The 14942-nt window shown below is 42.6% G+C and overlaps 2 protein-coding genes across 2 annotated transcripts in view; one reads left to right on the top strand and one right to left on the bottom strand.

The window, feature by feature from the left end:
• Positions 1 to 14077, bottom strand: part of LOC143148688 (uncharacterized) — a 189340-nt gene extending 175263 nt beyond the window's left edge. Inside the window, exon 1 of the transcript XR_012992566.1 lies at positions 13042 to 14077. The gene's annotated coding sequence lies outside the window, so the exon portion shown is untranslated. The remainder of the gene's footprint in view (positions 1 to 13041) is intronic.
• Positions 1 to 14942, top strand: part of Hiw (MYC binding protein highwire) — a 476677-nt gene that overhangs the window by 200904 nt on the left and 260831 nt on the right. The window lies entirely within an intron of this gene.

Here is a 14942-nt window from a genome sequence, read left to right as displayed (position 1 = left end):
TCTTTGAAGAACTTTACGATAAGAGCTCATTGCTGGTCCAAAGCAACAAAATCTCCACCAGGAAATACAATTACAATTCTCGACTCAGATTACAATTAAATAATTCCTGGTTAAAACATACAAATGATATTCAAAGCGAAGATCTACCCCGGATATAAGTTATAAGGTTCTGTCTAATAAGTGGCTATCAAATTAAATTGAACGAGTACCGATCATAGATCCTCTTGACAGACTCTATCGATAAATTTCTACTTCTTCAAAGAACTTTACGATAAGAGCTCATTGCTGGTCCAAAGCAAAATCTCCACCAGCAAATATTACAATTACAATTCTCGACTCGAATTACAGTTAAGTAATTCCTGGTTGGAACATACAAATGATATTCAAAGCGAAGGGTTAGCGCACGTACGAAAAAGGTTCTCCAATTTTGAAGATCTACCCCGGATATAAGTTATAAAGTCCCGTCTGGTAAGTGGCCATCGAATTAAATCGAGCGCCTCGGCTGCCGATCGCGGCTCCCCGCTCGACCCCCGGCGCAATTAAATCGGATCGGGAATATTTCACGAAGGCGGGGTGAGTGTGGGGGGAGCGAGATACCGAGCAGCGGGACGTCTTCGCGGATCATTAAGCGAGGGAAATCGAGCGTCGCGCGCCGCTCGTTGGAGACCGCTGCCTAATTATTTCGCGCACCGTCGACTCGATCGCGTTGTTCCGTCGATTCGTTAAACTCGAGAGCAACAACCGCCCTCCGTGGATAACGTCGATGTAAACAACGCTTTCAAGGTCGAGAAGGGGGACGGAGAAAAAAGAGAAAAAAAAAGAAACCACCGACAGGTGTGCCTGTCCCGCGAATAATAATTAAACCCCCCCGCTTGGAGTCTCTCCCCTCTCGAGCATCCCTCGATTCCTCGAGAGGGCTCCCGATACTCGTGGCTGCTCCTTTCACCGGATATCCGTCCCCCAACCACCCCCAGTCGTCTCGAGGAGGCTCCACGGCCGGTGCATCGCGAATTCGTCAATTTCACGGCGGCCGATTCGAGTTTTCAGGCCAACGCCCCAATTATTCCATACCTCCTCGTGGTTTCGTTCGATAACCACGGACGCGGTCAAATTAATACGATCGTCGGATGGGGGGGGGGGGGGGGGAGAGGATTTTAAGTCCGGTCGGGTCAATATTTTGCTAATTAACGCACCCGATTTCGTCGGTATTCTTCGTAATCGGTAACGAGATACCATTCCTCCTCGCGATCCGCGTTCAGTGCGAAATACGCTTCCACAGCAATCCGGATCCGAGACTTGGTTTTGAAAATATGCGAGTACACAGGGTGGATCGTTTAACGCGACCAATGAAATTTTTTTTTGTGGTCGATGAAGGAATTGGAATTATTTTTAGTACGGATAGGAATTCGAAGGACCTTGAAGTGACGATATTTGAATTTTTCTAAGTTTTCAAGGTTATTTAGAATATTTTTATTCGTATGCTTGTAAACTTTTTTGATGAAAAAGACACGTAAAAAATTATATATTGTCGTTGCAAAGGTCATTCGAGATCTTATTATTCGCGATAACAGTATTTTTGACTCGTTCGCTGATTATAGGAAAATATCGAGTAGTGTTACGTGGTCCCACCCTGTATATGTAATTCAAATTTGCTAATGGTCTACAGACCCTTCCAGTCCCTTTCGAACCTCCTTCGCGTACATTTTGGAAAATTTTCCGTTTACAATTTAGAAAAGACACTTGCAAGTCTCTCAATCCAATAAAAATAATTTTTAATCGTCTAAAATAAAATCCATCCACGTATTCACTCGACATTTCATACGCATCGTTCCCAAGATACAAATAAAGATACAAATAACAATTGAATCGATGTTGAACTTAAACTATCTGAAGAAACACGATAAATGTTCCAATTTCCTTAACAATCCCCCGATCGCAAAAATGACAAAATGTCGAGTCAAGAAACAATATTGAAATTCGTGAAAATTCCCCCAGTCACACTCACTCGATTGTCAAAGTGTGAAATTGCAAAAAAAAAAAAAAAAGAAAAAGAAGCAAAGATTGCACCGAAAGGATAGCAAAAACGCAGTACGGAGTAGAAACATCGAACAACGACCAAGACCAATCGAAATCACGACGCTTAATAAAATTGAAAGGCAAGCGTGGATTAATTAAACGATCAGAAAGTATTTTTGTCGTGCAACGAAGCAGATTTCGTTCTCGCGGGTTCGTGCATCGTCTGGTCCGGCTGGCACGATCCTCTACGGGCAGTTTCTTGCCCGCGGGGGCAGGGGTTAATGCCACCCGCGGTTTCATGCGATATTCCATTAAGAGGGTGCCCCAGGATCGTTCTATTAATTCACCTCATGGCGTGCCGATGGCCTCGAACAGGAAATATCGGCGGTTACGTCGCCGCGACTTTTATTCCGCTCGGGCTGCAGCCGACATTGCGGCTGGCAGCATGTCGATTCCGCTTTAAATACGCGTCGCGGTCTCTCCTGTCCCCCCTGGACGGTGTCTTGATCCGTTGGAACGATGGATCACGGCGATCCGCGGTTTAGGGTCGCGCGAGCGGAAATGCGCGCGTCAGGTGGTCGTGGAATGCTGCGCATGGATGCTCGATGCCGATGGGACAAATTGTTTCGTGCGTGAATCGAGTGTAGAAACCTCTTGTACACGGTGTTCGTGAAGTGTTCGCGATCGGGTACCGGGTGATTCGTCGAAATTTGTAATGTTCAATGGAAGCTTCAATTTTAAATTTATTAAAATTGTGAAAAAATGTGTAATATTGAAATGTGGAGTATTCAATATATGTGAAAATATGTGATATTTAACGTGTAACGGAAATGTGTAATCTATAATATGTGAATAAATGTGTGTAATATTTAATGTATGAACAAATGTGCATTTAAAGTGTGTAATATTCAACAAAAGCTTCAATTTTTAATTTATTTAATACGCGAAGAAATGTGTAGTATTGAAATGTGGAGTATTCAATATATGTGAAAATATGTGATATTTAACGTGTGATGGAAATGTGTAATGTATAATATGCGAAGAAATGTGTGTAATATTTAATGTATGAACAAATGTGCATTTAAAATGTGTAATATTCAACAAAAGCTTCAATTTTAAATTTATTTAATACGCGAAAAAATGTGGAGTATTCAATATATGTGAAAATATGTGATATTTAACGTGTGATGGAAATGTGTAATGTATAATATGCGAATAAATGTGTGTAATATTTAATGTATGAACAAATGTGCATTTAAAATGTGTAATATTCAACAAAAGCTTCAATTTTAAATTTATTTAATACGCGAAAAAATGTGGAGTATTCAATATATGTGAAAATATGTGATATTAAACGTGAGATGGAAATGTGTAATGTATAATATGCGAATAAATGTGTGTAATATTTTATATATGAACAAATGTGCATTTAATATCTTTTTGCAAGAAAATATTGCATATTTTGTGAACGAAACAATGAAATCTTGTACACGGTGTTCGTGAAGTGTTCGCGATGGGGTACTGGGTGATTCGTCACGTGAAATGTGTAATATTCAACGAAAGGTTCAATTTTTAATTTATTTAGTACGCGAAAAAATGTGGAGTATTCAATATATGTGAAAATATGTGATATTTAACGTGTGACGGAAATGTGTAATGTATAATATACGAAGAAATGTGTGTAATATTTAATATACGAACAAATGTGTATTTAATATCTACAATATTCGGATGAAAATATTACATATTTTATAAATGAAACAAATTTTACGTATTTAATATGTGTAAAAGAATATTACGTGTTTGATATACGAAGACAAATACGTAATATATTTTCGTTTGGAAAAAAAAGAGACACGAGTCTCTGTCTCGTGTTCGATAATTCTGTGAAGTATATTTTTTCTGGTGATCGATTGCCTAGATTTTGTAGGTGGTTGTTTCGTAGACAAGCGACAGCTGCCACCCGGTTATTAAGCAACAGATTGTATCGACAAATTTCTACTTCTTGGAAGTAGTTCACGGAGAGAGATTGTTAAGAGTTTGAAGTAATGAAATATCTGGAAAAAGAACATTATAATTGTAATCTATTATTTTCGTCTCAAATTATGTTTACGCAATGTCTAATCAACGCACAGGGATGATATTTAAAGAAAACAACGATTCTCTTATTTTAATTTTGATTCGCTTATTTTAATTTTGATTCGCTTATTTTAATTTTTATTCGCTTATTTTTATTTTTATTCGCTTATTTTAATTTTTATTCGCTTATTTTAATTTTGATTCGCTTATTTTAATTTTTATTCGCTTATTTTTATTTTTATTCGCTTATTTTAATTTATATTCGTTTATCTTAATCTTTATTCTCTTATCATCGATTGCTCGTGAAATTCTCCATCGTATCTAAACGAAACACTCTGTACACAGTACAAGTTAACATGTATCAAGTTTGTTCGAATCTTTGACTCGTTACAGTTTCGTGAAACGTACAGAGTCGACGGTTGTCTCCATATATGGATAACAATCGAGCTCGTTTGCTGCACATCGTCGGACACATTTCGTGGAAATTGAACCAAAAGTAGAACGCCTCAATTATCCGAGCATTAATTATCCGGAGCACCGATTATACGGAAATTGATTCTCCCGATTATCGATTACACGAACACGTGGACTCTCTTCCTTACGAGGCTGATCCTGGTAATTGATCGGTTCTCGATCATCCCGATGCAGCGTTATTTTAATCCCCCAACGTTCATATATTCTACCACCAAATCTTCCAAAAATAATTAATTTTGTTCTTCCGTGTTAGTTCGTTGCGCCTTACAATTTTTCATGCAAAAAAAAAGAATACAAATCTAAACATACATTTACTTTCATAAATAAGAAAACAGTTCTCGAACTCCATTAATAGCCCCACGTTCGAATTCTTCACGATGTAAATTCAAACACGAGACAACACGTAGTTCAACGATACACTTTCTACGAATAAAATCGTTTATGTTCTTCTTCGTCTCTCGCGTGGCCATAACCGCAACAAGAGACACCAATCTCGACCACTCTCGAATTTGTCATTGTTTACGTATCAAAATCTACAACGTGAATCGCGGCGAGCCGAAAACGTCGGTTCGGTTCGCGATAACGCGTGCATTGTTTATTCCAACGATCCAAACGCCCCTAAAGACCACCTAATCGCTACCGGGCTCGGTGTCTCGGTCTTATACGTCTCGAACGACTCAGACTCGTCGGTCGAGTGGTTAACAAACCCACACTCGAGATAATACAACAGGGAGAAATTCGAGCTCGAAAACGGGCTTAAAATCTCCATCGTTCCGTAAATTCCATCCAACGATCCCAACCCTCGTGCTCCTATTTCGCGGAAAGAAATCTCTCGGTGCCGTATTCCACCCCCTACCTCCCCCACCACCCCAAGAAATTCATCACACGTAAACGTAACCATTGTTCCCCGGGAATCAAAGTTCGATTCGTCTCTGACCCAATTTCACCCTTTCCTCGCCCCCGTGTCGGATATCCCGGGCGTTCTCGAGCGAAAACCGTTCCGATTCCAATTAAAAATAGGCAAAGAAAAATGAAAAGGGGGGCAGGTGGGGGGAGGGGGGGTTCGGTCGGGAAGAAACCGATTCGAACGGTAGCAATCGCGCGTCTATGGTCGACTCGCGATGATTTCGAGCACGCGGGGATGTTAATTGATCGTGCAGCGCTGGGTGCATCGATATTATATCCGAGATGGAAGGGAGGGGGTAGAGAACTCGATACCAGGAACGAGATCAGCGTCGAATCGTAACGTTTAACAGGCCGGCGAAACATATGAAAATCCAATCAAGCGGTGCGCGATACACCGGTATCGTGTGTGTGTATGTATGCACACAAATACACGTACACAGAGATACAGATACACACGTGTGTGTCCGCACACGTTGGATCGGTTCGGGTGATATTGTTCTAGTTTAATTTTCCGGTGGCCGCGTTTGTTAGAGGGACGTTACCGCGGCACCGTCCGTGTATCTCGAAGTAGAGATCACGGTGGTCTCTCTAGCGCTTTCTATTAATAGAAACACGTGTGCACGCATGACGGGGGCGCACCCCGATAAATCAGCGACGATAAAAGACCGCCCCGGCGCGGCGTGGCGCGACGACGGTGATCGCGGTTGCGTTGTTGCATCGGCTGGGACTTCTGGGGGCCCACGCGCGCCTCCGCGCGACACCGGGACCGGGAAACTCTACGCGGCGCACGCGCACTGGGTCCGCCCGGCTCGCATAAATCCCGCTGCGTCGAACGTTGAGGCGTAGCGGTGGTGGGGGTAGCGCCCGGTGAGTTTCCACGTAGCAGCGGCGAACGGTTTCGTACTGGGGGCGAGCGATAGCGTTTATCGACTGTATTTATCGCGTGCGGCGTTTTACAAGTGTTCTCTCTTTTCATCGACGTGTACACACGGTTTTCCATCGAGAATCGACGTGGAACGCGGGAGACCCCCCCGAGGAACACGTCGGAGGCTGCGGTTAATACCGACCGGTAATAAAAAGTTTACAGTAGCGCGGGGAGCGGTCTTTTTCTTTACTTTTTTTCCTTTTTTCTTTTTTCTATCGGCGCGACAGAGAGACACGCGACGCGAAGTTTCTCGTGGGGGTTTTTTTTTATACACGGTGGTGGTTTGTTTTGGGTTACTTCGCGAGTTCGAGGCTTGTAATTCTTTCGTCGACCGACCCTTCTGGCAACGGAGTTGGTCACTTGGTTCGAGTTCAATTTCATTCGGGTAACATTCGTTTCGAACGAACTTTTATCCGCTGGATCTTCGAGTAAGGATTACGAACGGGACGAATTATTTACTCGAACGTCACGAATTATTCTTCATTTGAATAAATTTTTTTACGATGGATCTTCGGGGAAAATGGGACCTAGTTATTCGGAAGTGGCGAATCATTTTTTAATCGAATTGAAACCTACTCGGATGAGAAACTGTTGAATTATAAATTGTTAATTATTATATATTACATAAAGACGAATTGATGCATCGTATATTGTATTAACGCCAATATCGTTTAGTCCGGCTTTATTCGCCGCAGAAATATTTCAATTAACGAGTAAAATGTGCTCGATTTATTGGGTCAGTATAGACCCGGCACTTTTCCCCATTTTGTCGATCACCTTATCAATCCTGAAATAAGTGGATCCCGGTATAAATTATTCGTCGCGGGTGGAAGAGATCGACGAGATTTTGGCAAGCGTGGGTCAAAATAGACCCAAATTGTTAAAGATAGTATCGAGAAACTCGAGCCGCAGCTTTTAGCGAAAGCCTTATTGTCGGTGCGTTCTGTGGATTGACGATTTCATCGATATGGAATATGTCAGGAATCTTTCGTGCAGAGTCGAAATTTTCTATCAGATTGGACGACGGATGCTTTCAATTTGTTCGAAGAGAGACGGTGCTAAATTCGTTTAAGAATGAATATTTCATCGATCGTATAATTTCCACTGTCGAATATTACCATTACTCGTTTCCAAATTTATACGATGACTTCCAATCGGAATACAATTCTGCAGCGTTATCGACTTCCACGAGATATCTTAAATATTTTGCGGTTTAAATTATTTTACAACGATTTCGACGACATTTCTGATTCAATTTCTCGTCTATCGCCGCTGTCATTAAATTGATGGGAGAACAAGCGTTCCCTTCTCGCGGTAGAGAACTCCTTTCCTATAAAAGTTTTGAGGTCGTTTTAATAACCGAGTCGCTAATAGCTGACGAGCAAACATTGGTTTAATAAATTCCTCGCATGATCCGCCAAAAGTAGGTCGTTCTTTCTTTTTCGTTGCTGTCGTATTAACGGAAAATTTATCGTAAAATATCAGTGGCTGCCAGGAGTATAAAGATAAATTACAAAATGAGGTCAAAGTTTTTCTCGACACCTTCCTGTACTCTTCATGGTCAGGGCAAAAAAGGGCCACATCTCTTGTGGAATATTATTTAAGATCCATATTTATGGATATTCTTGACGTTCGTTCAAACCGTAGCTCGGAAAGTAAACATGTCCAATAGTTAATCGGTGTATTTGTTATTTTACAGCTTTGCTAAGTAACGTTATTTGAAAATACACAAAAGTTAAGGTTCTGTCCTTGTGAGCACTTAAATATTACAAGTTTGGAATACTGGTCATCAGTGATCATCATGGCAAGGTGTGAAACTTCAGCGATAAGAATGATCCAAGAGTAAACATCCTTACTGCTAGAATCACGTGTCTCTTGTACTCGTCATCGATGATTCAATGAAAGAGGACTCCGAAACGTAGTGGTGAATTCGAGGGGCTAGATAACTTTGTACTATAGTTCGTGATCTTTGATCAATGGGGTTATAAGCGAATTTCTCGGTAGTCGAACTTCCTGGTAGAGGGTAGATCATTTTTGTTCGTGATTTCTGGGTCAATGTGGTGATAAACGTAAGCTTCTGGACATGTGAGCACCACTATACAACGATCAAACCGAAACAACTCCTGGCAACCTGTAGGTACGCCATAAAAAAGCTTCTTAACCGAGAGGTCAAGTTGCAAAAGTTGTACCGTGTAAATATCCTTACTCTCTTGTGTTATTTTTATCATCAAATCGATTCTTCTTTAGTCTCTCAGGAAGCGGTATTATTTTCTGACCCAAACTCACGTGTCCTCGTCTAGTATCCATTGCTCGTCGCACGTTGGTAAAGGGTTCTCGTTCGCGAGTTGCAACGGCGCGCAGTAAGAGCATTACATTTAAGTAAGTTATATTATATTATATATTAAATTGTTGCGCGCAAGTGAGCTCGGTATTATACCCAACGATGTATTAGGTCGCTGGAAAGCTGTTTCGTTTGCCAGTGATGTTCGAAAACAGCGTTCACCTCGAATAAAGTATTTTCCATCGTTATTTATTACAATTTCCTGTGTCATGCCTCTGGTATAAAAATCTTAGAAGAGAGAACAAAGACTGTTTGTTGATACGAGCGTAAAGTTTCTATTTTCGAAAATTAAATTTCGTTCCTTGCTTTCTCAGATACAAATTTCCAAAACAAAAATAGTCCTTGTATGATACCAAAAAAAATTATATATTTGAAATTGAAATTTGAAAATATATAAATACAATAATTCAAAGAATTCCAATTTGTTCCAAACAGTTCCAATAATTTAAACTTTGTTTTTTCACTCTTTTTGACTAACTAAGTTCATAAATTTAATTAAAAAAAAAAAATAGTTCTCTTGCTGCAATTTCCATCTCCGATTCTCTATTAACGATAAAGAGATACACGTTTCAATCGAATTGGAATTACCGAGCGACAAGGAGCGATAGATTACTCCATCGGATAATTTCGTCCATCCGAAATCGGAATTTTTGTCAACCGTGCGATGCGTCGGATCGATGCTTGAAATTCGTAGGCGAACGATAACGTTATCGGTGTATTTATCGTGTTTAGCGTCGGTCCAGGCTTCCGGATGTAAGCCGCGATGTCGTGAACGCGTAATTTTCGCGCGTGTTCGCCCGAAATCCTCCGACACGGCGAATTAATATCGCGCGAATCGTTTGACAACGTTTGGGAAACGAAGCTACCCGCGCACACCGTATAAAATAACTTTATTAACCGTATCGGAGCGAAACGCACGCGGTGATGTAAACGCGTGCTCGATTATCGACAGGAATCTCCGCGATACGTACTCGATGAATAGTTTGATAGACTGTGTCCGATGAACTCTTTGTGTTCATTTTACGCGCGTAGATACTCGCACGTTTCACAGTGATTTTCTTCTGTTGGTGAATTTTCACTAGGTGTAAGCCAATCTGTTGCGAAAGATTGGTATTAGCTTCGTTTGTTCGAGTGCGGCTCCGTGTGTGCGACGATTAGTGAAAGAATATCGGTTATTAACTCTGTACCAAGCGTGGGTCTTCTCGGACCCAGAGAAACTCGATCAATTCTATCATTGGTACAACTTTCTTTAGAAATGAATAGTAGTATTGCATTCTTCGTATTAAGATAAGTCCGAACACGACGTAATTCGAATTATTTTTAATCAACTTGGCCTTCATGGCAAGCGTGGGTCATCTATGACCCGGAGAAACTCGTTCGATTATACCGTTGGTGTAATTTTCTTTAGAAATAAATAGTATCGATGCATTCTTCGGATTAAGATAAATCCGAACACCACGTTATTCAAATTATTTTTAATCAACTTGACCTTCATGGCAAGCGTGGGCCCTCTCTGACCCGGGGAGACTTGTTCCATTGTACCGTTGGTAAAACTTTCTTTAGAAATAAATAGTATCGGTGTATTCTTCCACGAGTTTATTTACCATTTGTTATTTTTAATCGACTTGACCTTCGCAGCAAGCGTGGGTCCTCTCTGACCCAGAGAGACTCGTTCGATTATACCATTGGTACAACTTTCTTTAGAAATAAATAGTATCGGTGTATTCTTCCACGAGTTTATTTACCATTTGTTACTTTTAATCGACTTGACCTTCGTAGCAAGCGTGGGTCTTCTCTGACCCGGGGAGACCAGTTCAACAATATAGAGTCTCTGGTTACTATAGACTATTAACAATATTTCGAGTAGCTAATTAACTACATCTCGATGATTTTACAGCCATTCTTGGAAAGAATCTAATTTCCCAATTGGATCGAATTGTTTCAATCCAGGAGCGAAGAGAATATTTAACAACGGTGAATATTCAACTCTTCTTTGGAGCTTATTCGTACAGATTTCGCCGAGCGCATTCCGCTCGCAGCGTGTAAAAGCGGTGACGCGGCTTCGCGAGAGAAAAAGAAACTTCGAGGGTACGAAAATACAGCGCGAAACGGGGGGGAGGCAACTGGATGTCGGTGTCTCCGCTTCCCGTAACCCGTAAATCCCGTAACACCGTAAGAGAAACGGTCGTCCTCCTCGGAAAACCCAAAACACCCTGGAACGCTACGAAGAACTGTACTTTACGCGTGCACGGCCGATGGCACCGAAATAGCGCCGTGGAGACACAGGTTCTCGCGCGGTAAACACACCAGACGAGGAGGATCGGCTCTCGTAACAATTTCCATCGCGACTCGATTTTCCTAAATTCGTTAGGGCCGTTGCGGTGCAGCTTCACGAGCCTTATCGTTGCGCGACAGGGGAGATCGCGCGAGCGAAAATCACGCGAACTCACGACACGAGCCGCTCTCGAGGAGATTGGATTTCGATCGTTGATTGCGACCGATCGTCGTTCCCGCGAGATCTAGGGAATTTCTTTTTTCTGGATGGAACTAGCGAACGAGACGCAATTATTTCGCGAGAAAGCATTCCGTGAACGGTAACGCGTGAATCGTGATCGATGGAGACGTGACTTGTAGTCCGACAATTTACGTAGAATTGTTCCAATTACGGAATGAAATGTTCGATTTGTTGGGTCAGTACAGACCCGGCACTTCTTTTCCATTTTGTCGATCACCTTATCGATCCTGAGACGAATAGATCCCAGTTGAAATTATTCGTCGCGAGTGGAGGCGATCGACGAGGTTTTACCGAGCGTGGGTCAAAAGAGACCCACGCCTGGTCGACAGATCGTTAAAGATAGTATCGAGGAACTCGAACTGCCGCACTCGAACTTCGTTTGGAAATTATCTCGCGATTGCGTTATGGAAATGTTCGTTTTAATTTTGACCTTGGTTAAAAAGTGTCGCATATGTTGTTAATATTCTTCGTGTATTGTTTCGTATAGTTTCCTCTCACTTTAATCGCGCGAGTGGGTTACTGCGAGCGTTATCAGTACTCTGCGTTGCACGTATTATTTTGTACACTCGGTGATCGTGTTCGCGTTGGAAGTTTTTATTTTTAACGCGACGTAGGGTGAAAGGAGACGCAAGTGTTATTAACAATTCTTATTAGATGTAGCGTATTGTTTCATACGCGTGAGTTTTGCCGGTGACTTTGGATCCACGTTGGGAATATCCATTTTAATCGCGGCGGTGATTATCGAGGACGTAAGTGTTATTACACTATTTCGCATTATGCATTATTCCACTCGGTAATTATTATCAGCGACATTGATTATCGAAGATGCGAGTGTCATTACGCTTCTACTACTCTATTTTATATCGTGCATCGCTTTCCTCGGCAATTACAGTCACGTTGGGAATACCTATTTTAATCGTGACAGTGATTATCGACCGAGCGAGTCTTGCTACGCTATTTCGTACAATGCATTACTTTCCCTGGTAATTACGTTCACGTTGGAAATATTCCTTTTAATTACGACGGTGGTTACCAGGAGATGGAGGTGTTATCGACACTCCCATTACATACATTACGTTCTACGCGTGATTTTTCTCGGTAATTGTTCACATTGGAGATACTTGTTTTAATCGTGACAGTGATCACCGAAGAAACAAGCGTTATTACACTTACGTCGTTACGTGTCTCAATAATTATCACTGACACATATCGAAAATTCACGTATCGCATTTATTTTACACAATGCGTCGTTTCCCGTGCCAATTGCACCAGCGTTAAGAATATTTATTTCAATTTCGACAATAATTATCGGGAGAAAAAAAAACAAACAAACGTTATTGCACTAACGCAATACCGTTACTTTTCCCGATAATTATTAGCGACGTTTATTACCTAAAATGCAAGTGTCGTTACCTTTTTGCCGTTCTATTTGCATCGCTTTCCCTAGCAATTACATCCGCGTTAGGAATACTTATTTAAATCTCGGCAATAATTAACAAAGAAACAATTATTGCGCAACGCGTTCTCCCAATAATTGTAATTTCACATTGAATAATACGGCCCCGGAATCGTGACGGCAATTATCCAAGGCTCGTTACACTATTCCGCGCAATGCCATTACTTTTCTCGTTAATTATTATTAGCTGCATCGATTATCGAAGACGCGAGTGTGTCACGCTCTCGTTGCTTCGTTTTATACGTCGTTCTCCACGACAACCAATCTCCTGTTCGAAGAATTCGTAAACCGATCGCTCGGAATTCTTCCGAAAGAGGGGACCGACTCACCGTAAACAGATGTATTCCTCCTCAGCCGTGAAATCCTTCTTCCGATAAGACACCCAGCGAGGTGTGTGTGTTTCACTGTGGAAAAGTCTCGACGCGTTCACTGTGTTCGCTATCTTCCTCCCACACTGTGGTTTGCTCACTCGTTCGTCGAAACAACTTTGCTGGACGACTCGATCGCGATTTTCCGCACTTTTCTCGACCCGCGAAACTCAACGATTTTCGAACTCGTAAAGTCGAGGAGTGGGGGCCTCGCGACTCCGATTCGTCGACTCGCACTTTTCTCGACTCGTGGAACTCAACGTTTGCGAACTCGTAGGGTCGAGGAGTGGGGGCGCGCGGCTCTGATTGGTCGACGCGCGACTCGCGACGACTCGCACTTTTCCCGACCCGTGGAACTCAACGTTTGCGAACTCGTAGAGTCGAGGAGTGGGGGCGCGCGGCTCTGATTCGTCGACGCGCGACTCGCGACGACTCGCACTTTTCCCGACCCGCGAAACTCAACGTTTGCGAACTTGTCGTGTCAAAGAGTGGAGACTAGAGATTGTAATTCATCGACTCGCACTTTTCTCGACCCGTGAAACTCAACGTTTTCAAACTCGTAACATCGAGAAGTGGCTACTCATGATTCTAATTCATCGACTCGCACTTTTCTCGACCCGCGAAACTTAACCTTCTCGAACTCGTAAGCTCAAGAAGCGGCTACTCACGATTCTGATTCATCGACTCGCACTTTTCTCGACCCGCGAAACTCAACTTTCTCGAACTCGTAACATCAAAAAGTGACTACTCACGATTCTGATTCATCGACTCGCACTTTTCTCGACCCGAGAAACTCAACGATTTTCGAACACGTAGGTTCGAGGAGTGGGGGTGCCACGCGACTCCGATTGGTCGACTCGCGAGTTCCCTCGGCCGATTAGCTGCGCGCGCAGCTCTCCTCCGTTCCGTTAACACGCGGTTTTCGAATCTCGCGGCGTTTCGGACGCGAGAGCGTACGAACGAGCGATTCGCGCGCGACGTAGAAGCAGACGCTGCAAACGCATCGCCGACACTGCCACGAAGCGGGTTTCTTCGGTTCGAGAACCGGACGAGGGCCGCTCGACGCATCCCCGCCACGGTTTTGCAGCGTAGAAACGGGCCTTAAGCCTTGCCCACAATCGCGGCGGGACGCGAGAGCCTGTTCCTCTCTTCGTCGTTGCGACGCGAGCCGACGCGACGCGTCGCGAGAGAGGCCACTCGAGATGTAACGTCGACGCGCGCTCGGAATCGGAAGTTCGAGCGTCAAGCCGCGTTTACGCGGCCGCTCTGCGTTTTTAAACGGCTCTGGAGTTTTTTCATCTCGACGTTCACGGTTGTTTTTACTCTCTCTCTCTCTCTCACTCTCTCTGAGAGGACTCCGACGAGAGAGAGAAGCGTTTCGTAGAGTACAGGGATACGTCGAACACGATTATTTTCTTTCTTTTATCGCTAAATTGTAAAAGTAACGCGCGAAGAATGAATTTTGAAAAGTTTTGTTTCGTTACTCGATTGTAATTTTTATTCCGTTATTCGTTGCACGAGTTTTTTTTTTCTTTCGTAGAGACGTATGTTAACAATGCTTGCTTTCAACGTCTTTTTTTAATCTTGAAAGTAATACTGAGTCAAGATTCCACGAGTACTCGTGGTCGTTAATAGGCGTGACATAACCATAAATTAACGTAATCTTCTGTTCAATTCCGTGGAAACGATTACCTTTTCAATTTTACATGTGTTTATACGCGATACTCTGCGACCAGACGCGATAAAACGCCTTTTACAAATATTCTTATCGCAGATTCTCACTACGCGCTACTAAAGTGCAAATCGACCCAAGTGACTCGTACTCCGCGCTACTCGAAACTCGCAAAATCTGAGTGTTCACG

This window comes from Ptiloglossa arizonensis, chromosome 6 (genome assembly GCF_051014685.1).
Source record: "Ptiloglossa arizonensis isolate GNS036 chromosome 6, iyPtiAriz1_principal, whole genome shotgun sequence".
NCBI classification, from domain to species: Eukaryota; Metazoa; Arthropoda; class Insecta; order Hymenoptera; family Colletidae; genus Ptiloglossa; species Ptiloglossa arizonensis.
Note: the sequence above shows the minus strand (reverse complement) of the source record. Positions and strands in the feature narration are given on the sequence as shown.